The 22,428-nt window shown below is 46.6% G+C and overlaps 1 protein-coding gene across 2 annotated transcripts in view; it reads left to right on the top strand.

Annotated features, from left to right (window-relative positions):
* IGFBP2 (insulin like growth factor binding protein 2) overlaps positions 1 to 22,428 on the top strand; it is a 67,424-nt gene that overhangs the window by 16,218 nt on the left and 28,778 nt on the right. The window lies entirely within an intron of this gene.

Below are 22,428 nucleotides of genomic sequence, written 5' to 3'. Positions count from 1 at the left end.
CTGGGAGTGGTGGAGATGACACGCTCTGGGTTTGGTGTATGATGGAGTCTACATATTGGTTTGTGCTTGGGGCTGATAATTTAATGCCAAACAAAACAAACAAACAAACCCCAACAAAATCTAAGGTTTTATTTGGGTAATATTGAAATACAGTGTTTTTCCTTGGGAGCATGAAGAAACATCAAAACAAGATTTAAAGATGTTGAGGGAGACCAGCAACAAAAAAAAAGTTGACCATTTAAGCAAATTTACTATTTATTGTAAGGGAATGAGCAGCTCGACTCTCAGGAGTTGCCCCTAAGAGCATGCCACCAGTTTAGCTGGTGGCCCAGGATGAACAGAAAGTGTCTCTAAACTCTTCCTTTGCCTGAGACATCAACAGAGGCTGTCTGGGCTCCTGCACTGTAACACCTGGGTCTTGTAAAAGGATGAAATTTCAGTTGGTGTAATAGGCTCACAGGATCATAGAATGGTTTGGGTTGGAAAGGATCTTAAAGATCATCTAGTTCCAACCCTGCTGCCATGCCTGGCGACACTTTCCATTAGACCAGGTTTTTCAAGGCCCCATCTGACCTGGCTTTGAACGTTTCCAGGGATGGCACATCCACAACTTCCCTGGGCAACCTGTTCCAGTGTTTCACCACCCTCACTGAAAAATATTTCTTCCTAATATCCAGTCTAAATAAGCATGTGCTGTTTGGGGGAGAGCCTGGATGAGTGCAGTGATCCTGCTTGACTTGTTGAGCCTCCTAAGTAGCAGCAGTAGGATCTCCAGCTCAGTGGATATGGAGAGTTTAGTCCCAAATGGCCAATGGTTCTTGCTGAAATTGTGCCATAAATGTACCTCCTCAACAGAGCTGCTGGCATGCAGGCTGCCCTCCACCCAGCCAGATACAGTACTGACCACAATCCTCTATTTCTTCTCCTTCTAAAATGACCAACACAAAGCCTTGGGTTTGACCATGGGCAGACCTTTTGGACTCAGTTGCTGTTATGGCTCTGCTTGAACACAAACCAACCCAAGACATGAAACATTTTCTAAATGTCCAGTTTTATATCCTTGTTTTTTTTGGTTTTTTTTTGACCCCAGGTGTTTGCATTGTCCTGTTTTTCACAATTGTTTTATAAAGATGTGTGCAAGAATTTGAACTGCTTTTGGGGTTTTGCTACTTGCTCTCTTTCTCATGGGTATTTGGAGAAAGCTTCTCCTTTCTGTTGCAGCTATACTAAGATGTTTTAGTCCTGGTGTTCTCCCTCTGAGATGGAGTAAAGGAGAGGCTATCAAGAAGCTGTGAAGAAAGCAGTGTGATTGTGAACCCGCGTGGGCTTTGGAGCAAAGCTCTACACTGATGTTTTCCTGCAGATGTCATTGATAGCCAGATGGGTTAAATGTCTGCCTCTGCAGCCACCCCTTTTCCCTTCGACAAACTGAACAGGGCTTTCCTGGAAGCCCATTACAAAGGTGGGGATGATTGCTTGCTGTCACACAGAACAGTGCAAATCCAGCACCTGGACTGCACTTGGATCAGTGCCTTGTCCAGTTTCTAGAGAGGGAGTGGGGTAACTGCAGGGAAAGCGTTCCCAGGTTTCAGTGACTCGAGTGACCATCAGGGCACATGGGCTGAGACATTTGCAGACCTTCATCTCTTAGCTCTGTTTTTTTCTGGTTACCTGAGGTGCTGTCTGTCTCTGCAGCATGCAAATTCCTCTCTGCTTTGCCTCTTGTAATTTAAAACGGTGCAAATTGCTTTCCTCCACTGCCGATATCCGTTTTCTGACTTAGCATTTCTGCTGTCATTGAGTTTTGGCCTTCACCCTTTGGGGGCTGGCACCCACTGAACCCATCTGAGAATGTGGCCCTTTGTGCTGGAGCTCTTTGCTGGAGCTGGGGAGCTTTGCCTTCCCTGCTGCGAGCCTTTTTGGCTGGCGGACGCATGCCCTTTTCTGGTGGGGAGGGATTTAGGGGTGAGGGGGAGGTGAGAGCGCTCCTTGTGCTGGAAGAAAAATGATGAATGACTCTCTTGTGCTTCTGAACAAAACCAGGAAATCAGGGGGGGGAAAAAAAAGCAAAAAAGGAGGAAATGAGAAACAGTAAAGAGGCCTCCTCTGCCTTCATATAAGCAATCACTCCACAGCATCTGGAGCCCAGTAAAAGAGCTGTTCCCAGGAGACCTCGCACTTGCCAGACACACAGATCTCCTTTATTGCAACTCCTGGGGTTTGCACCCCCACCTCCTTTATGCTGGCTCAGAGGGCGGACCTGCACCCAAAACTGGCTTAATGAGGGCAACCCAAAACTCGGTTGCTGTGGCTGTTGGCACTGGCAATATGCATGTCCAGCTCAGCTGGCAGGCTGTGGTCTAGATCCAGCCTGAGGATATGGCTGTGTTGGTGTTAAACCATCTGGAGAAGCCAGCATGATGCTTGTGCTGGCACGCTCCCTTGCAGCGGCAGGGCAGGCAGTACCTTGTTGGCATCACGTTACAGCAGCACAGACTATGCCAGACTCTATCTGCTGTGAAATCTGCTGGAGAAAAGTTGCCTCTTCAGTCCTCTCACCCCAAATATTTTGGATGTAGTGGAGTCTGATTTTAAGCACCCTCAGGATGGAGTTAGCATCTCAAGAAACCCTGACAAGCTATTTAGTAAAAATGATGTGGGAATACATTACTCTCATGGGGCTGGAGGTGATGGCACTTGAGCACGAGCAATAGCTGATGAGATCTCCATGGTCCAGCAAAGCTCTGCTGTGGCTTGTTCTGCCCTAGCCATATCCACAGCCACCCCTGTAAGGTGTTTGACGCACACTGTGTTTTGGTGGCTCAGTTTGAAGAGGTTCCTTCACTGTGTGTTAAAAAAACCATGTATAGGCCAAACTCTTCCTCAGTATACCCTTAGTGGTTACTGGTTTACCCAGTGTGGGCTTGTCAGCTGTGGGGAGACTGTTCCTGAGCTCAGCTTTGAAATCACAACACAGGTTTTAGAGAGACCCTGCAAAGGAAGTGTCTCTCACCTATTTCCATCTGGAGATAATCTCAGTTGAAGCAGCCGAACATCTTCATCATCCCAGACAAAACACCAGCTACTAATTTGTGTGTAGCTTTTTATGATTATGTTGTCTCCATCAAGTCCCACCTGAATATACACGTAAGACAGGAGTGAGGCTGGCTGTTTCTCCTTCCCAGGCTGAGAGGAGCTCTTCTTCCCTTGGATGTAAATCTGTTAGTGTGGTTTATCCGACTGTTGTCCTCCAGTCTGAGGGGGGTGACTGTTTCTAATATGGGCTTTGTGTCTTGTTTGGGAATTTTCAGTGTCCATGGCTCTGTAGGAGAATTATGAGTAAGAGTAGCAATGCAGATACAGTGGACCCTCTGTACAGATGTGTGTTTTTATTTCTTATGCCCAGAGATTGTATTTTCAGCCAGGCTTTATCCCAGTGCTCTTTCACCTGTTTGTCTGACCCAAATCTGTAGGATCAAGTGCTTGTCTGAAAAATGCATTTGCTGTCCTGTGTGGACATGGGAAGAGAAAGCTTTCTCTTGTGAAAAGATCAGGCTAAATCACTACCTTGGATATTTGAAGCTGCTTTTGAAGTCTTCTCACATCACCTTGTGAGTGATTGCACGAATACAGTGTTCTCAATGTCTGTCTCTCCGTGGCATGTTCCCAAAGGAGTTTGCTCTTGGGGTGCTGCAGATATGGATGGCTAGACTTGAGGAAGGGGTTGTCAGTGCTCACACAGAGAAAAATCAAAACCACCCTAATTATTGAGGTGTCATAGATACCCCACTGTTGTGCAGAGAGACGGTGAATGAAATTAGGCTACATCCTTGCAAAGTGCTATCTTTATGTCTTCCCTACCTTGTTCATGGTGGGATTAGCTGTGATGCTGGGGATTTGGGCTGTTCAGCTGGGGCAGCCTCCACTTAAGTCAGCTGGGCTGAAGAGAAAAAGTAACACTGCTTTTGAGTTTAGAGTAGCTTCCAGGGTTGCTTAGTTGCCAGAGGGGTTTGTTAAGTGGGGCAGTATTATAAAACCACCTTAATTGCACAAGTTCAGGGGCAGTGATCAGAAAAGGCACTCTTCAGTCCTGCCTGCAAGGTCTGACCTGTGCTGCTGTGGGCTTCATAGCTGGAGAGTAATGGTGTGTGTGGCAGGTGGCAAGGCTAAGTTTTATGTTTTGTTTGGTCAGGGACTGGGCTGGAAGCTGGGCTTTTTTTAAAGAGAAGTTATGCTAAAACATATAGGGAAAATGTAGCTCTTTCCCCTTGTGCTGGCAGTACCCATGAGTCTGGTGAGGAGTGTCCCTAAAGGAGGACAGTTTGTGATTCATTCCATGCCTCCTTTTCGTTTTAGACTAGTGCTACTTTAAGGTAGGGTTGATGGGAGGGTGGGGGCATGCTGATTCAGCACCTGTTGCTGCTGTATCAGACCTTGGGCAGGAGTGTGAAGTTTTGAGGAAGCCCCAGGGCATCACAGCCTCCTCTGCTGCCTGCCTCTGTGTGAGGGGGACTTTTGTGCCCTCATTACCACATATATGTGGCATTTGAGCCTGGTGAGTTTACTTTGGAAGTTGCTTTGTTGGAAACCCTGTGCTGATTGGCTGCATGACTGTTGTGTTTAGGTCCCGAGACCTTCCAATTAGCTGGGTCCACTCGAAGGGAGAGCAATCTGTGGGCTTGTCTTCCTTGGGATGAGCTCTTGAGTGAAGCCTTGACTCCTCTGTGGTTTTCATAACATCACACTGAGGTGTCTGCACATCCTGATTTGCCAGTGATGATTTTTTGGAGTTATTTTTAACAGGCGTGTTGTGCAACTAATGGGCTTTTAATTGGTGGTAAACAAGCCCAGCTAGGCAGGACTGCTGCCGAGGCTGGACTGGCAGGCTTATCTCTCAGTGCTGTAGAAATAACTTGTTCACTTTTAAAAAAAACTTTTTATTAAAAAAAGAAAAAAAAAAAAGAAAGAAAGGGGGAAAAAAAAGAGAGAGAGAGAAATCCTGTGGCTCTCCTGCAGGCTAGTGTTACTGCTTGCACCAGCCTCCCTCATGAAGTGTATTCCCTGCCATCTCATAGCCTGATTTCTGGATCTAAAACTGCACTCTGCTTTGGTTTAAGGGGTTGTAACCTCTGATGGGGAAGTGATGGCTTTGGCCATCTTAGGTGGATTGTGCAGGGCTGAATCCTCCCCTGGCACAAAGAGCCGACCTCTGCTAGAGTGTTGCTGGAATGCTTGGGTCTGAATGCATTGAACTCCTGGGTGTTGGTCAGGGCTGTAGGAACTCCTCTCTATCTTACACTTCTTGCTTGATAAGCAGGCTGTGGACATCTTGCTTTTCAGAACGGGGGTGAGTTTGTATTGGAAACACATACAGTCGGGGGAAATGCAGGTATCATTGCAAAGTTCACAGGCATTGCCTTGAGTGTGACTGGTGGTGCTTGGTGTATGAGTCCCAGTCCATCACCACAGAGCCATGCTTGGGCCACTGGGGCTTGCACCAAGCTGGGAGTTGCCCATGGACTCAGCCTCCATCACTGTAGTGTGTGCCACCACTGTCTGAGCTAACCTCAATTGAAAAGTATCAAACTTCAGTGGCCAAGAAAAGAGAGCTGACCTATTTTGGACACTTATTTATATTCAAGCTGCTTCTCTCTGTCTCTGTTAAAAAACTGTTGTGACTCCAATACTTTCACGAAGCTTTTTTCCCCTTCTATGGCTTTTGTTTTTAACAGGATATAATCTAGGGCTAACATCTGTATTTTTTCAGTAATTGGAATAAAAGTCTTCTTTTTCTTTCAGTTCTCTTGCTGAAACAACACTTCTGCGCAGCAAAGCCAGCTCTACAATACAGCTAAGCCTTTGGTTGTGTTGTCTCCATTTTTACAGGTTCTCTTTTTATTTAAAGGCTTTGCTACAATTCGATGTTTTCAGACCGAAATGGAAAAAACCATTGAGAATATGTCACTGATCAAAAGCCACAATGAAAAGTTTAATACACTGTCACAAAAAGTATGGAAAGATGGATTTAGTGTTTGATTTTGTTGTTTGGTGGTGGTGGTCTACTTTTTTTTTTTTCAGTACAGTTTCCTTCTATCACTTAGTGGCTGTATCACTTTGCTGTAGTCTTGATCTTCTGAAAGGCCTTATTGGTGAAGATGTTTTTGTTTGTTTGTTTTCCTTGCTTTTACAGCTAGCTATTCTCTAGCTTTATATGCTGCAGTTCACAGTTTATTTCTGATGGCTTTTAAATTGAAACCATAGTGTCAATTACAAAATTCTGTCATTGGAATAATCATAAAACTTGAACAGCTCAGTCTGTGCAGCTGTGTGCACCAAACCAAGGCAGACACGTGTCATCCTGTGTATTTTAGGACTTGAATTTCTAACTGTTGACAGTAGAAATGTAAGTTAGATATTTAACTACCAAGAAAAAAAGAAGTAATGAGTAATGGTTGTTTTAGGCCATTGTATTCCATGATTTTTTCCTACTTTAATGAAGGAGATTTTTTGTATGTATCTGTTTTCCTTTTTGTCCTTAAGACCTGAAAGAGCAAGGCTGAAAAAAACCCAGGAGTAGCTTGATACATGGAAATTGTAATCCTTTTGTATTCACTAGCGAAGCTTGCAGGTTCACTGGACATACCAGCCTTACACTTAACTATAGCTGTGCCCTATGCAAGTGCATCTACATGAAGATGATACCCAACTCCTGGAGGGTCAGTGGGAGCCTTTCCATTAACCTTGCCTGCAGCTGGATTTGACTGAAAAGGTATCTGAGAAGGACTAGGGAAATTTTTGTTACACAGATCTGGGACTTTTTCCATGTCAGATCTCTGTTCCTGTTCTCAAAGCATCTGACATGAAATTACCAGTGTCACATGTCCAGACAGCCACCTCTACCCCCATGTGCGCTGAGATGTCTCTCTGCATCACTGTGACTGGATTTGGGACGGTCCCATTGCACTAGGCAGAAGGGCTGTGCTGGCCCTGAGGGCTCCCAAAGCTGATGACTTTGTGGTTGCCATCAAACACAGCTGCAAATTTAGTGTGGCCAGGTTGGGTTTGTCCCTGGCTTGTGATGCTGGTCCTGTGCAAGATTCTGGAGAGGAGGATGGGAGTCTATCTTGGCCCTGTATGTCTGTCATAAGAGGTTTTTTCCCCAGTCTTCCTCACTGGACAGCCACATGCTGTGATGCAGCCTGGGGATGCTGAGTCTGTGGATGGTTTTCATCCAGAGTCATCAAGGAGTGGAGATCTAGAGGCAGAGCACTGGAAGGAAGAGTTGAGATCTGGTGGTTGAGATCTGTAGCCTCTGATTCAGGACTGTGTACTGATACAAAACTGTCCTGAGAATCTGAGCATCACCCTTAGTGGGAGCGGAAATGGCCAAATGAAGGCCTCCAGGCTTGGGTTTGAAATGCCAAATGCTCTTTGAACTACCAGGGATTCACACTGTTTAAAATTGTGACCCCTGTGTGTTAAAAACAGATGTGAAGCTGATCTGGACAGAAGTAGTTCTGAAGGTGAAACTAGTTCTATTGCTGCTGGGATGAGAGATATGTAACATCTCTGTCTTGAGTGGTGTGTTGCATTGTGGGATGTGGTGGAGTCACCATCCCTGGAGGTGTTCAGGAGGGGATTGGATGTGGCACTTGAAGCCATGGTTTAGTTAGTCATGAGGTGTTGGGTGATAGGTTGGATTTGATGATCTCTGAGGTCTTTTCCAACCTTGTTGATTCTATGATTGAAGATTGCATGGGTTTGGTTGGCTGGGCTTGGCCATAGAGAGACCAGATTACAACCCCTGCAATGTGAAAGAAATAATCTAAAAATATTTCACACGTGTATTAATGATTTCAATGGACAACATTCTTTGTTTTCAGTAGAGCAATTTTTTTTAGGTGACTAATCATCCTAAAAAAAGAACGTATCTTAAGGAAATGATGGGCTCCAGAACAGATGCTTGTTTTGTCTCCTGAGTACCCTCCATAGGCTGCTGCAGAAGAACACAGCCTCAAGCTGCGCCAGGGGAGGTTCAGGTTGGATGTTAGGAAAAAGTTCTATACAGAAAGAGTGATTGCCCATTGGAATGGGCTGCCTGGGGAGGTGGTGGAATCGCCATCATTGGAGGTTTTCAGGATAAGACTTGATGGGGTGCTTGCTGCCATGGGTTAGTTGTTTAGGTGGTGTTGGATTGGTTGATGGGTTGGACGCGATGATCTTGAAGGTCTCTTCCAACCTGGTTTATTCTATGTATTCTATGTATTCTATACTTCCTAGTCAAACCTTTGGGGGTGTTTTCATATCAGCAAGGAAATCCATCTGGGATCTACTGGATTAGGCATGATGGGAGGCTGCTGAGTCTGGATACCCAGGGACTCTCAGGAATTAATGACGTTCATATAGTCTGGATTAGTTTTATCTGTAGAAGGTTTAATGTAATAACACTAACTGAGAGTTGATGTGCTCCTTATTCAAAGGAGGCAGAACTCTCAAGAGGTGGGATTCAGAATTCAAAGGAAGCAAACAAGGTGGGATGCTCCATATTGAACGGGCATTTTAACACAGTTTACCTACTCTAATGTGAAAGTGAATTCAGATTAAGCTTGTTCTGTGTAAGCAAACCAGCTGAGCGATTTTGTGTGATAAATTGATGTGGTGAGGTGAAAGCTATAAAGGACATCTGTCCCTGAGCACAGGGAATGTCCCTGGAGATGGCATTAATTGCCACTGACTGGCAACATTGGCAGAGCTGGGAATGGAGAACACTTTGGGAATGTGTTAGACCCTACACGTAAGCACTTAGCCCTATATACCCTTCCTATACATGATCTATCAGGTCTGAAGCCACAATCTTCCTATACTGGAAGCTCATGGATAGGGTTTTTTTCATCTTCCTTGAGTTCCTCAAAATTCAATCCCCTGTCCTTCGGCTTAGTTTTCTTCACAGTGCTGGTGGTCCTGTACAGGTGCGTTGGCTGCGTACCTTACCCACCAGAATGTCAACAGGGTAAATCTTTGATAAAGTTACGGGGGAAAATTTCTGGGATTCTGTATTGTCAGTTTCTTGGAGAGATTTGGCTCCACATCTGAGGCTTGGGTGGTGTTCTTTCCCTGTCTTGCTGCCACTATATTTGTCTCTTAAGCAGAAAGACTGATTGAATTACAGTGCACCTCTGTTAATGTGCAAGTATGACAGTTCCCTTAAGTTTCATATTAGCTTTTATTTTTCATGTGGTGAGTAATTGTGCTCACACATCCAAAGGGTTGAGGAAAGAGCAGTGCACAGCAGTTGTTGCATATGCATTTCAAAATTCCCCATGGAAGACTGTCTAATTAGATTTAATGAGTTGGCTGATGAGCGTGCACGTGTGTGTGTGTGTGTGTGTGTGCTTTCATCACCTCTCTCTAGCTAACAGGATGAGAAGTGCTCATGTGTGTCTAAGGCAAACTGGATGAGTGTGTGAGAGAGATGTTTTTGCACTTGCAGAGTGCAGGTTTGAAGCAGACTTTTACCTGTGTCTGTGCTGTAGAGACTTCCGTTGTGCGTTTGATTATGCAGGTGGTAAATTGAAAGTGAGGTCTGCTGTGGTTTGAGCTGCTTATGTGAGGAGGAGTGGGAGGAGAGCATCTTTGATAGTTAATATCTTATCCTCTGTAATATAGTCCCAGGAGCCATTGGTGCAGGGGTGTCGTAGAGCTACGGTAGATCACAGTCTGTGTGCCACCGAGCTACCAGGGGAAGGTTTTAATTTAACTGGAGTCAAATGGTCAGTGAGGCTGGGATTTCAGTGGGTGAAGTGGATAACAACCATCAAGTGTGCACCTTTTTGTGTCTCGGGTCCACTCTGCTGGCTGGTTTCCCATCTCTGCATCACTGGAGATGGCCCTGAGTTGGCTGTGTGTAATTTGGCTTTTTTGCAGGGGTCATGGCCACAGGTCAGTGCTCTGTTTCCAGGAACGACCAGTCGTGAGTAGAGAGCTGTGCTGAGAGGGTGGCCATTTTAATGAGGAGTTTCTCTGTGTTTTTTCTTTTTCTTTTATTAATTAACCTTTGTTTTCTGTCAAGAAAGCTGTCCCGAGGCACGACTTAGCAAGGCAAACATGCCTGGACAAAGGGAGCATTAAGCCTGCACAGAGGGAGGGGAGAGGGTTACACCTCTAATTACTTTGTGTGCATGTAATTTATTTTTTTTCCCTCTGGTGACTGATGGGTCTTGAAAGGACTTGCCAGGGTGGTTGTGTGATTCACCGGGGCAGAGCATGTTCTGGGCTGAAGCTGCAGGCTGTCTGGGCCCTGGATGCTGAGGGCAGGCGATGCCCTCATGCTGGTGCTGCTCATGCCTGAGGTGGTGCTTGTGCAGCACAGCTGCTGCTGAGCTGTGGGTGAGGCTCTGGGGTTTGCTGCTCACACACTAACTGAGCTGGACAGGAGGATGGGGAGGCTTGGTTGTTCTACTTGAGCACTCTCTTGAGTGCGTTAAGGTGAGAGCACATAGAGCAGCATCTCCTGATAGCAGTGTGAGTGCTCAGAGCATTCCTGAGGAGAAGCAAAGCATGGAGCTGCAAAACTGCTTCTGCCAACCAAGGAGCTAGAGAAAGAGGCAGCCCTGAGCCCCTTTCATGCGTCCCTACACCCTAATATGGACACAAGCAGGGAAACAGGGATTTCCCAACCTCCTAATGAAGAGCAGCCTCCAAACCAACCAACCTGCTATCCTGTTCCTTTCTCTAGGCTTCATGCATAGTCCCGGAGCTGGTGATAAACACAATCTTTCCTCAACAAAATGGTAACCAAAATTGGCTTGGAGGAGACTTATGGCTAATTATGTTCATGTAGGAAGCAAAAATAGGAAGTAAGGGGAACTGGGGTGGAGGTGGAAAATGGTGAATAAGCAGTTGTGGGGCTGGTATTCAGGGAAGAGGAGGAAAAGCTGAGTCTGCCCGGGAGAGGGGAGGAGGAACTTGTGGAGTGAGCTGCGGTCCTGGCCTCAAAGCCAATGGATTAGGAGGTCTTGGCAGGGTGTTGGAGATCTGGTTTTAAGCAAACAGTGTAAAATATGATGTGGAATTCATATTGGAGTCAGCTCCAAAAGCAGTGGGATTGGGTCCTGAAGATTCTACTGGAGGGAATGCTTTTTATCCTGATTCCTATGTTCTTCCCTTTCCCACTATTTTTTGGATCCATTGACCAACTCCCTGCAGGTGGGGTTGTGCAGAGGTCTGACCAAGGATTTCCTGCCTGAAGATTCAGTGAAAATCACTGGTCAGGTAGAGAAGGAAAGGCCCTGTAAGTGTCTGCTTGGAGAGGAAGGCTGCAGTGTGGGCCCAACTACCATGCAGACAAGGGGGCATCTCCGTGGATGGTAGTGCCCAAGATGCACTGCTTCTGAGACGGCTTGTTCTCCCTTTGGGAAACAATGAACTTTCTGTGTCAAAATAATGAAATCATTTGGGTTGGAAAAGACCCTTAAGATCATTGAGTTCACTGTAAACCTAACCCTGCCAAGTCCACCACTAAATCATGTCCTTAAGTGCCACATGTAGATGTCTTTTAAATACCTCCAGGGATGGTGACTCAGCCACTTCCCTGGACAGCCTGTTCCAATGCTTGACAACCCTTTGGTGAAGAAAAATGAAAACATTTTTCTTTATTCAATCTAAACTGCCCCTGGCACAATTTGAAGTTGTTTCCTCTCCTCCTATCACTTCTTGCTTGGGAGAGAAGACCAATGCCAACCCTGCAAAAACTTCTTATCCCAGTTTCCTATTCTCACCAGATGAAATGCTTTGAATACCCCTCCTCCCTTCTTGGGGACTGCTGCCTTTGAGAAAAAGCCATTTTGGCTGTTGCTGAGAGGATACTATCAGCCCCAGGGATTTGGCATCACTGTTGGTCCTGCAGGGTATGAACACCCTCCTCTGCATTTCAGCTGGCCCTGGTAAGAGACAGGGTGCATGGCAAAAATGAGCTGCTTGTAGGGCTGTGTGGGAATACAGTGAGACCAGTATTTCTTGAGGGTGATATGACCAGAAACAGTTCTTGCAGGATTAGATTTTGCCTATGGAAAAAGCCTCACTCTGCTGTGGCACCCAGGAAATGGGGGGAGGGGGTCTGTCCTCATGCTGGATGGTTCTGGGTTTGCATCCTAGAATTTAAGAGATGGAGTTTCTTTGCTTCTGAGCATGCCACTCAGTAACTTGACTAGATGTTACAGTTGGGACTTTTTTTTCCTCCTTGCTTCTCTAGGCTTCCCTTCCTTGTTTCACCAATTCTTCTTTCCTCCTGGGAGGTGATCCTATGCTTTAATAAATCTCAGTGTTTTGGAGGAAATATTTGCCACCAGAACTCTCCTTCCCCCTCCCCCTCTCACTCCCCCTATCCCTCCACTTCTCCCTCTCCCTCTCCCCTTATATTGTTTTCCATAATGAAAAACTGTCTTCAGCAAGAGGGAATGATTGACTTTGTCATTTTGAGTAAATTTCTCATGCAGGTGGGGGTGAGGAAAACTGTCTCTGGTGTGGCTTGTGTGGTTGGTTCCCCAGTTCTTCTCTGCTGATGGTAGATCAGTTGTATCTTACAGCTTTCAAAAGCGTTACACACACTTAAAAAAAAACCCACAAAACCACAAAACCAAAACCCCCCAAACCAACAAACCAACCTAGCTAGCAAAAAAACCCCAACTGAACCACAAAGCCACCTGTCTAGGGGTTCTTTCATTAAGCGGAGCCGGGGGACTGAAGCAAACTCACTCTTTTGCAGGAATCCCTTTTGGCTTGAATGGAATTATTCATGCAGTTACACAATCCATGCTGAATTTTCAATTTGTCACAGTTTTCCCCTGCCCCCTCCCTTTTGTCCACCAGCCTAACTAGGCTCCTGCTGAGTCTCTTCATTGACTGAGATATTTTATAAAAAGTCCTAATGTGTAGGAACAGTCCTGATCCCATAACCCTCCATGCTCTGAGAGCCCTATTTGGAGCAAGTGGCTACAGTGCAGAATGTGGGTCTAGAGACTCTCCCAATTTGAGGTTACCCCTGCCAGGATGGAGAGCCATCATTTTTCATCACAAATTCTTCTCTGAGAGGCTGCGGTTGCCTGGTGTCTCAGCTTCCCTCCCTGCATCTGTGTGGGAAAGCCGTTAGCATTTCCAAGCAGTTCACATTCCTTGCAGGAAGAAATCTCAGAAGCAGAGGACTTCATGATCCTCAGCAGCTGTAGCCTGAATACGGTCCCAGTGCAAAGGTATTGGGAAAGGCTTCAGTAGCATGGGTGCAGATGGGTGGTGGCTGATCTCAATGTTTTGTTTTGATCAAACAATTTCAGATGCAGAACAGAGGTGTTCACTGATTATTCTGATGTAGGAGAGCTCTGCCTTTTGCATTAGGAACCTGAGCTGCTGCTCACACCTGTTAAGTGTCAAAGAGGAACCTACCTGTGCTATGTATCAGTTCAAAAACATAGTTTGGCATAGATTATTGCTTCTTTGGCTCTATGTCAAAATAATCCTCCACTTCTAGAGGACCTGCATGAGGGTTGAACGTGTGTAGGCATGAGCATCAGCATCTTTCAGGGCAGAGGTTTCTCCCGTTGGCAGAAACAGAGCCACTGAGCACAAGCCTGCTCTTCCTCCTCTCCAGCTGGGAAATGAAGTGGCTTAGCCTAAATCACCCCAAATGCTTGATTTTTTGTGTGAACCAGCTAAAGTGGAAATGAGTGGCTGAATATATTGTGACTCCTGGAAACAGTGCATGCAGGTGGCTGCCATGGCTCAGCTGGTGGCCTAGAAGGGTGTGAGTGTCCTATGCTACCCCAAATGCACCCAAAGTGTCGATCTCAGATCAGGAGGATCTCAGGCACATGCACCCTGACAGGATTGTGGGGCAGCCTCCTCCTGCACCCTTGCTTCTGCTGTGGGGCCCAGTGTTGCAGAGTATCTACAAAAGGGCTATGGGGATGCTGAGGTTGTTTTGAGAAAAAGGTGAGTGCGACTCCTGGGCACCTTCATGCTCAAGTCTGAGCTGTGGGGTAGCCTTGTGGTGAAAGAGCCATGCAGATGGGGATTCCTGAACACACATTGGCTCTGATTCACTCACAGCAGCAATGCAGAAGTTGATTGGATGTAGTCTGGAGCTGAACTGCTGCAAGACAGGGTGATGTGGATTTTTAATTATTTTTTTCCCCCTCTCTTCATTTTCTGATCCCATTCAATACTTACAAGGATCAGTGGAAAGGACTGCAGATAGCACAGCTGTTGCTGTTCACAGAAATATTTGGTTTAGGCTCCCTAAAAGCTCCAGCAGAGAAAATAATAAAAAATTCACTTGCTGTTCTTGTTTCCAGGGTGTTCATGCCTTGAAGATGCACTGAGATGGTGGAATAGGACAGTCGCCAAGGGGAGGGTGTGCGTCTCCTGGAGTTCTGGTCAGGAGTCTGAAGAACCATTTAAAAATAGAGAAACTGAAAACAGCAAAGCAAATCAAACCTTCCCTAAAGACCACTTTTGCTGCTCTCCTTTAGAGCGGCACAGGCCTCGAACCTGACACCCTCATCTTTCCCTGTACTGATTTCTGTCACTGATTTCTCTTGTTGCAATGAGTGTTAAAATCTCAGCTGCTAAGCAGCAGTCCTGGGCTGCGTTTCAACCCCCACCTCCTTTCTCACTTCCCCTTTCTCAGGGGCTGCTGATGCACCTGTACTTACATCTTTTGTGCCGTGTCCTCCATCCTGACAGAACCTTTTCCTTTCTCTTTCTCTTACTTTCTCATTGTTGAAGGGCTCAGCCTGGGGGTGTGTTGTGTGGTGGGCTTTTTCAAGGGAATGTCAGCCTTGACAGTATTCCTTGAAAACTCTTCCAACTTGGGGAGAGCAGAAAACTTGAGAATATTTGACCAGTTTTATGGCCTCTTGGGCGATGTAGCACAGGGGCAAATACTGCTCCTTCCAGATGCAGAAGCTGTGAGGTCTTTCACTTGCAGAAGGTGCCCCTGAATTTCTCAGTTGCAGTGTGGCCAGCCCAGACAGCTGGCAGAGCCCTCCAAGCTGCTGCTGTGTTTCGGTTGGGCCCTAAAGTTGCTTTCAGTGAATTCAAACTTAATTCCTACTGCCTGATTCAGCTCTTTCCCTGGGTTTCCTCCAGATGGGATCTGCTGGAGTCATGGGCACATGGGAACACCTCCAGGGCTGGATGGTGTTGGCAGTAAAACATCCCATTCCTCTGCGTGGGGCTGCCTGTTTCTGCCCCTTCCCTGAGGTGCTGCCCTGCAAGCGTTGTGCATGCAGGAACCACGTCTCCTTGCAGCAGCTGGTGGGGGCAGGTGGTGAGCAAGCCTCACCTGCAGGCTTTCTGAGGTGAGTGACTGGCTTTCTGCTTCCCTGTGCTGCTCCTCAACATGTCTGTCCCCGCTTGTTCATGCTGCTGCCTGAGCCCCAGGCATGGGGAGGGCAGGCAGGATCCCCTGTGTTTCTCCAGGACCTGACACCGAAGCTCTCTACATCTTTGTTTAGTGCAGACAAGTGCATGCATGTGTTTTACGAGGTTGGATTCACTGTGCCCATTCTTTGTCTATTCTCCACCCATAAAAATGCCCAAATCTTAACACTTCTGATCCATGTCACAAGCATGCAAGGAAGCATCATGCATCCAGAGCATCCAGTTATAGTCAAAGTGCAGATCTTTCCCCCTTAACATCTCTGTCCTATGCCATGCAATATTAACGCTGTTGTGATAAAATGCAGTCATGGTCCTTGTTTAGCCCATGCACTCAGTAGACTTTCTTGTTTTAAAGCAATGCATTGGCTGTCCCATTTTGGACCTGGCTTTCTTCCAAACGAGCCTTGTGTGTGGGCACGTGTGGATTATCTTTGTCTCTATGGCTACCCGGAAAACTTTTCAAGCGGAAAATTCACTGGAGGGATTGTGCTCTAAGATACAATTTCCCTACAGCTTTTATGAAAGTAGTTGGTGGGTGGTGGGACTGTACCTTGTTCATGTCTTCTGTAGCAGAAACTTGGTATTGAACATCAGAAAACCAACAACCAAGGCTCGAATAGAGCCTCGGGAAAGAGCTACATTTGAAAAAAAAAACCCAACTTAACAATCCAGCTTTGTTTTATCACTCCAGTGTATTAATATTAATTAGGTCATTTTCCTAATTACCCGTTGGGCTGTATGTAAAGGGCAGTTGATAGCTTGCTGATGGGTCCCAGCTGGAGGCTGTAGAGCATGGTAAAACAGACCTTGAGAGTCAAGGGTGGGCAAGAGGGAGTTGATTATTGCCTTCAAGAGCTCTTATTTGTTATGGTTTTAAATCATTTTGGCAATCGCTGAGGTTACATGCAAGATGGAGAAGTGCTCTCTCTGAGGAGGGTTAAACACGTGCTTTAAGAGAGAATTACTGCATGTGAGCTGTTCACTGCTGTATGCTAGCGAAGAGCTGCTGTTAACATTTTCAGAAGATAACAAATAACAGCAGTTACAAATATCATCATCATCATAGTTATTGTGTTTTGGCTTTTTCAGACACATCCTCAGTTGGGGGTTTAAAGATGTTCTAATTAGTCACTGTTTCTGGTTCTGAGAGATGACTTGCTGAGACTCCGGTTGCAGGAGTATCTGTCTCCTGAGCCCCTGTGGATCTTATCCTGGGGTGGGCATCACCTCATGAAGATCACCTCATGAAGGTTACATACTCTGCAGTGAGCATGAGGAGACTGGAAGGGGAACCTTGCAGACTGCCTTGTGTTACTATATTTCTTGTGGGCATTAAGACTCATAGAAGGGAGACTTTCATAGGCTTGTTTGCACCATCAATTGGATGTGCCAGATCCTTCTTTCTCTGTCTTGTCCAGCTGCAGTGGCACACAGCTACTGTCTGGCACCAGCAGTTTTTCCAAACCCACCTGGATTCTGGGTGGCTGGACTTTGGGGATGTGTAGTGCTTTGAAAGGAAAGATTTGGTGGTAAGCAAAAGCATAAGTTTCCTGTCAGCCTTTCTAAGCTGGCTATGGGAGTCACTGCAGGGTGATTTGTTTCAGCATGTTTTTAAACGTAAGCATTGACGTTCCCTGTGTTTCAGTTCATAGAATCATAGAATCAGCAAGGTTGGAAAAGACCTCAAAGATCATCAGGTCCAACCTATCACCCAACACCTGATGACTAACCAGACCATGGCTTCAAGTGCCACATCCAATCCTTTTTTGAACACCTCCAGGGACGGTGACTCCATCACCTCCCTGGGCAGCCCGTTCCAATGGCCAATTACTCTTTCTGTGAAGAACTTCTTCTCACCTCAATTCAAAGCTTCCCGTGGTGCAGGTTGAGACTGTGTCCTCTTGTTCTGGTGCTGGTTGCCTGGGAGAAGAGACCAGCCCTCACCTGGCTACAACCTCCCTTCAGGTAGTTGTAGAAAGCAATAAGGTCTCTCCTGAGCCTCCTCTTCTCCAGGCTAAACAACCCCAGCTCCTGCAGCCTCTCCTTGTAGGGCTTGTGCTTGAGACCTCTCACCAGCTTTGTTGCCCTTCTCTGAACATGTTCCAGTATCTCAATATCCTTCCTAGGGGATAGGACTGGGGGATAGGAGGGGCCCAGAACTGGACACAGTACTCAAGGTGTGGCCTAACCAGTGCTGAATACAGGGGCAGAATGACTTCCCTGCTCCTGCTGGCCACACTACTTCTGATGCAGGCCAGTATGCCCTTGGCCTTCTTGGCCACCTGGGCACACTGCTGGCTCATGTTCTTCCAGCTGTCAACCATTATCCCTAGGTCGCTTTCTGCCTGGCTGCTCTCCAGCCACTCTGACCCAGGTCTGCAGCACTGCATGGGGGGGTTGTGACTGCATCTGGCACTTGGACTTATTAAATGCCATCCTGTTGGATTCAGTCCATCTGTCCAGACTGTCAAGGTCCCTCTGGAGAGCCCTTCTACCCTCTAACAGATATACACCTGCCCCCAACTTGGTGTCATCTGCAAACTTACTAATGGTAGACCAAATCCCTTCATCTAGATCATCAATTAAGATATTGAATAGGACAGGGCCCAGAACTGATCCCTGGGGGACACCACTGGTGACTGGCTGCCAGCTGGATGTGGCACCATTCACCACCACTCTCTGGGCTTGGCCCTCCAGCCAGTTCCTAACCCAGCACAGAGTGCACCTGTCCAAGCTGTGGGCTGACAGCTTGGCCAGGAGTTTGCTGTGGGGGACAGAGTCAAAGGCCTTGCTGAAGTCCAGATAGACTACATCCACAGCCTTTCCCACATCCACCAGGCAGTCACCTGATGATAGAAGGAGATCAGGTTGGTCAGGCAGGACCTCCCCTTCCTAAATTCATGCTGGCTGGGCCTGATCCCTTGGCTGTCCTGCAGGTGCACAGTGATTGCCCCCAAGATGATCTCTTCCATAATCTTTCTTGGCACTGAGGTCAGGCTGACAGGCCTGTACTTTGCAGGTTCATACATCTGGCCCTTCTTGTGGATGAGCATCACATTGGCTAGTTTCCAGTCATCTGGGACTTCTCCTGTGAGCCAGGACTGGTGGTAAATGATGGAGAGCGGCTTGGCCAGCTCATCTGCCAGCTCTCTCAGCACCCTAGGATGGATCCCATCTGGTCCCATGGACTTGTGAGTATCCAAGTGGCTCAGCAAGTCCCTAATTACTTCCTCATGGATTTCAGAGAGATTAGACTGCTCCCTGACCCCATCTGCCAGTTCAGGAGGCCAGTTATCATGAAGTCCTCCTGCCTTGCTGTTGAAAATGGAGGCAAAGAAGGTATTTAGTACCTCAGCCTTTTCCTCATCTTTAGTTACAATGGCTGGATCTCATCAGGCAGGTGAAATTAAGGGGGTGTGTAGGGGGGTGGGTGGGTTAAATTGTTTGGTTTTAAATATATATATTCCACCTGACTCCCATATTCTACCCAAGCTACCACAGAGGCTTCTGCACTTTGTCAGCTGAGCCAGCATGCTCAATCCAGCCGGGAGGCTCTCTTGCTGCATGGCACCGCACGGCTTGGCTCTGCCACGGTTAAACATCCCGCGGCTGGCGTCACCCTCCCGAGCAGGCACGCAAGCAGGCGACCCTGCCGAGGTCCTCCCACCCCAAAAAGCCTCAAAAAGAAACCAAAACAGAGCACCTCTGAGCTCGAGCACACCGGTCCCGGTGCCGGTCCTGAGCAGCTCTCTTGCATGCCCAGGGGAACAGCCTTTGAAGCCATTCAAACTATTTGTTATTAATTTTGTAAAAACTGGCAGAGACAGAACCCTTCTAATCCTCCAAATTTAATCTCAGACAACGGCATGAAAAACACTGATCTGCGCCAGTCCCTTGGACAGCCAGCCTCCTTGGTTCTGTTCCTGCAGGACCCACCAGTTCACTGTAATTCTGGGCGGAAAGATACCAAAACTGGCCTCAACTCCCTTACTCCCAAGAGTATTCTGATAGAAATCTGGATCTTTTTCTGACTTGTCAAACCTTTTCTTTCCTATTCTCTGCATTCTTCTGAGAGCTGCTGCTGCTTCTTCCACCCCTGCTGATGGCAGGTTGGTGTCTCAGACTTTCTTGGTTCCTTCCTCAGCTCCTTGCTACCAATTCCCTTTTTCTAAGTGTCTCTTGATCGTGCAGCATAGCACAGCCCTCATGTTCAGAATGTGCTGCTAAAGAATCTGCAGTAGTTCCCAGAGGTTCATCCAGGTGGGAATCCTCATTATGGAATGGGTTTCAACTAGTGCTTGTTTGGCATCAGAGCAGAAGGAAGGAAAGGGTCACAGCCCATGTTGCTCTCAGAAGAGATACAGGGAAGGCTTTGTCCGAGATGTGGAAGCGTGGAAGGGAAACAGAAGAGGGGAGAGTGTCCTTCCCTGAAGTGAGCTGTAGCTGCTTAAAGCAGGAAGCAAAATAACGTTAGATATAACTGATGTTGTGGCATAAGTGGTAGAGACAAGGCAACAGAAACACGGAGGTAGCTGCCTCTGGACATGTTAGTGAATTCATGTCAGGAAGAAATTCATTTGCCCTGTGAAGAAATTACTTTGGATGGGAACTGGTTAGGGCAGGTTTACTTCAGCACAAGGTTGCATCATGCTGCCTTTTTTACCCTCCCCTTAGGCCATCTGGGGATTTCTCAGCTGATCCTGTTGGTGCTGCTTTCCCTGGGTGCCTGAGATGCCTCCAATATGTGCTTGTGAACAGCTGTGGTGGAAGAAGGTATAGCTGGTCTAGCTCATTAAGTGAAAATGGCTTCAGAGCAACTAAGATTTGACAGATACTGATCAGTGGAATGTAAAGGTTGGGTGTTTTCTTTTTGTTGCAGCAACCTACTTGAAGGCATGATGGGATCTGCTGAGAACAGTTAAATGGCTACTGTATTCATGGAAGCAATGAAAAAAGATTCTGCACTGCCCTTAGCAAGGGTCCTTTACCCTTCTGTGTTGGCAAGGCCCTTGTGTTCAAGTCATTACCCATCTTGTTATTTCATTTTGTGGAAGAGATTATAAGCAGCTGAAGAGATAGGGCAACATGAGAGACCAGGTTGTCGTCTTATACCACTGCATTGTTCCTTTGTCTTTTCTTTGTCCTCCTTCCAAACCCACGGCCCTAGAATGGGCAGCAGGCAAGAGCATTCTTAATGGTGGGAAGAGCAACCAGTCCAGACTTGTGTAAATCAAGTTGCCTCACCCTGGAGTAACACTATCACTGTGGAAAAAACAAGGGCTGGAGTCTGGAGATTTGAACTCTGTTCTCAGCTCTGCCACTGGTGATTTTAAGCATCATCCTCAGTTTCTCCAGCTTGCCTGTTCGCTGTATGTAAGCATTTGGATTAATGTGGTATTGATTTCAGAAAACTTACAAACTTTGAATTCAGGGAGAGCGAAGGCTCTGATCTGGAGGGCTCCTTCGTTAATGTGGCTGCTTATTGCAGCATTTGAATCAGCCAGGCCCTAGAAAGTTCATCAGGAGCAGGTGGATTTGAGGGAGCTCAGCTTCAGGACCAGAACGTGAAGATCCATAATTAGCTAATCCAATAATGAAGCAAAGTGAGCCCTTCCCTTAAAGCCTGACTGTTTTCCTTTGGTGAAGAAGACTTTAGGAGACAAGATTATCTCTAAATGAGTTTGTTCAGCAAATTGTGTGCTGGGACTTTGTTGTCCTGAAGGAACCCCGGGTCAACACATTAATCTTAAGTGATAACAATAGCATGTGATGAAGTGGCCCAGGTGTAGAATTAGATTTATTTCTTCTAGGAGGCAAAGTCTAGCCTTTGCTCCTGAGGTCTTACAGTTCTTTCAGGACCAAATCTTGCTACCTCTGAAGCTGTTTGTTGTCTGGAAGCAACTTTCTCCCCGTGAATAAATAGCTCATTACAGCCTGACTTTTCTCAAGGGCAAGTTGGAGACTACTGTTACCTCTTACGTGCCGAGGCTCATGTGTGTTTTGGCACGTACACCTTTTTGATATGAAAAAAGACTGGGTTGAGAAAATGCAAATTAATTCTGGAAAACTGCTGATTCTTGTTATATGGGCAGGGGGAAGACACACCCAAATCTTTCCTGAAAGTCCTGAGTTTGAGGAGTGTCCAACCTCTGAAACACTTGGTAATTAGCAATAGCTCGTGCCGAACAAAAGGGAGTTTTTCATCAGGTAACAAGGTGTTATGGTTTGGTGCTATGGGCAAACAGCTGCATTTCTCCTCCCCTGCTAGGTGGTTTGGGGTGGGAGCCATATCAGGGTAAGCATCTAGGAACTGCTGTCTCTTCCGGGTTTCTGCATGGGGTCATCCTTGCCCAATCTGCATAGTCTGAGATAAAAAGCAAGTCACATGTACAGCTCAGCGTTAATGTCTGGGGTTGTCTCAGTTTGAGCAGCTACAGTGCATGAGTTTTGGTTGATTTGGGTTGGTTTCTGTTGGGGTTTTTTTTGTTTCTTTGTTTTTGTTGCGAAGAGGTAATCTTTGGAGTGAGGCAGATGAGGTTATTGCCACAACTCTTCTCCTTGCAGATTTCACTGAATAGCCCTGGCCCTTGCAGGGCTGCAGAAAGAAACCGGACTCTCTTGCTCCTGTTTCACTTTAACCCGTATATGCAGAGAGAACAGCATGCCAAAACAAAGTGCAATTATTTATGTGGCACTAAAAGCATAGCCACTGTCACAGCAAGGGACTTACACCTAAATATCTATTCAGTGTGCCTATGTGGCTGTCCTTGTCATAGTTACAAGGACTTCCTTCTATCTGCTGGCTTGATGTGAACAGCCATTCTGTCAAGGATGAGATTTTTATGATCCCCTTTTATAGATACGCTCGGCTGGGCAAAGTGATAAAATTACTTCTTCAAGGTCTCTTGAGGAGAGGGAAGCAGGGCAGGAGGGCTTGAATCCAACTCTTCTGAGTCCCAGTTCATGACCTTGGCCCTGAGACTGTTTATGGGA

The sequence above is a fragment of the Dryobates pubescens genome, chromosome 2, assembly GCF_014839835.1.
Source record: "Dryobates pubescens isolate bDryPub1 chromosome 2, bDryPub1.pri, whole genome shotgun sequence".
Taxonomy (NCBI): domain Eukaryota; kingdom Metazoa; phylum Chordata; class Aves; order Piciformes; family Picidae; genus Dryobates; species Dryobates pubescens.
The sequence above is the reverse complement of the archived record's forward strand: the minus strand, read 5'-3'. Positions and strand labels throughout refer to the sequence as shown.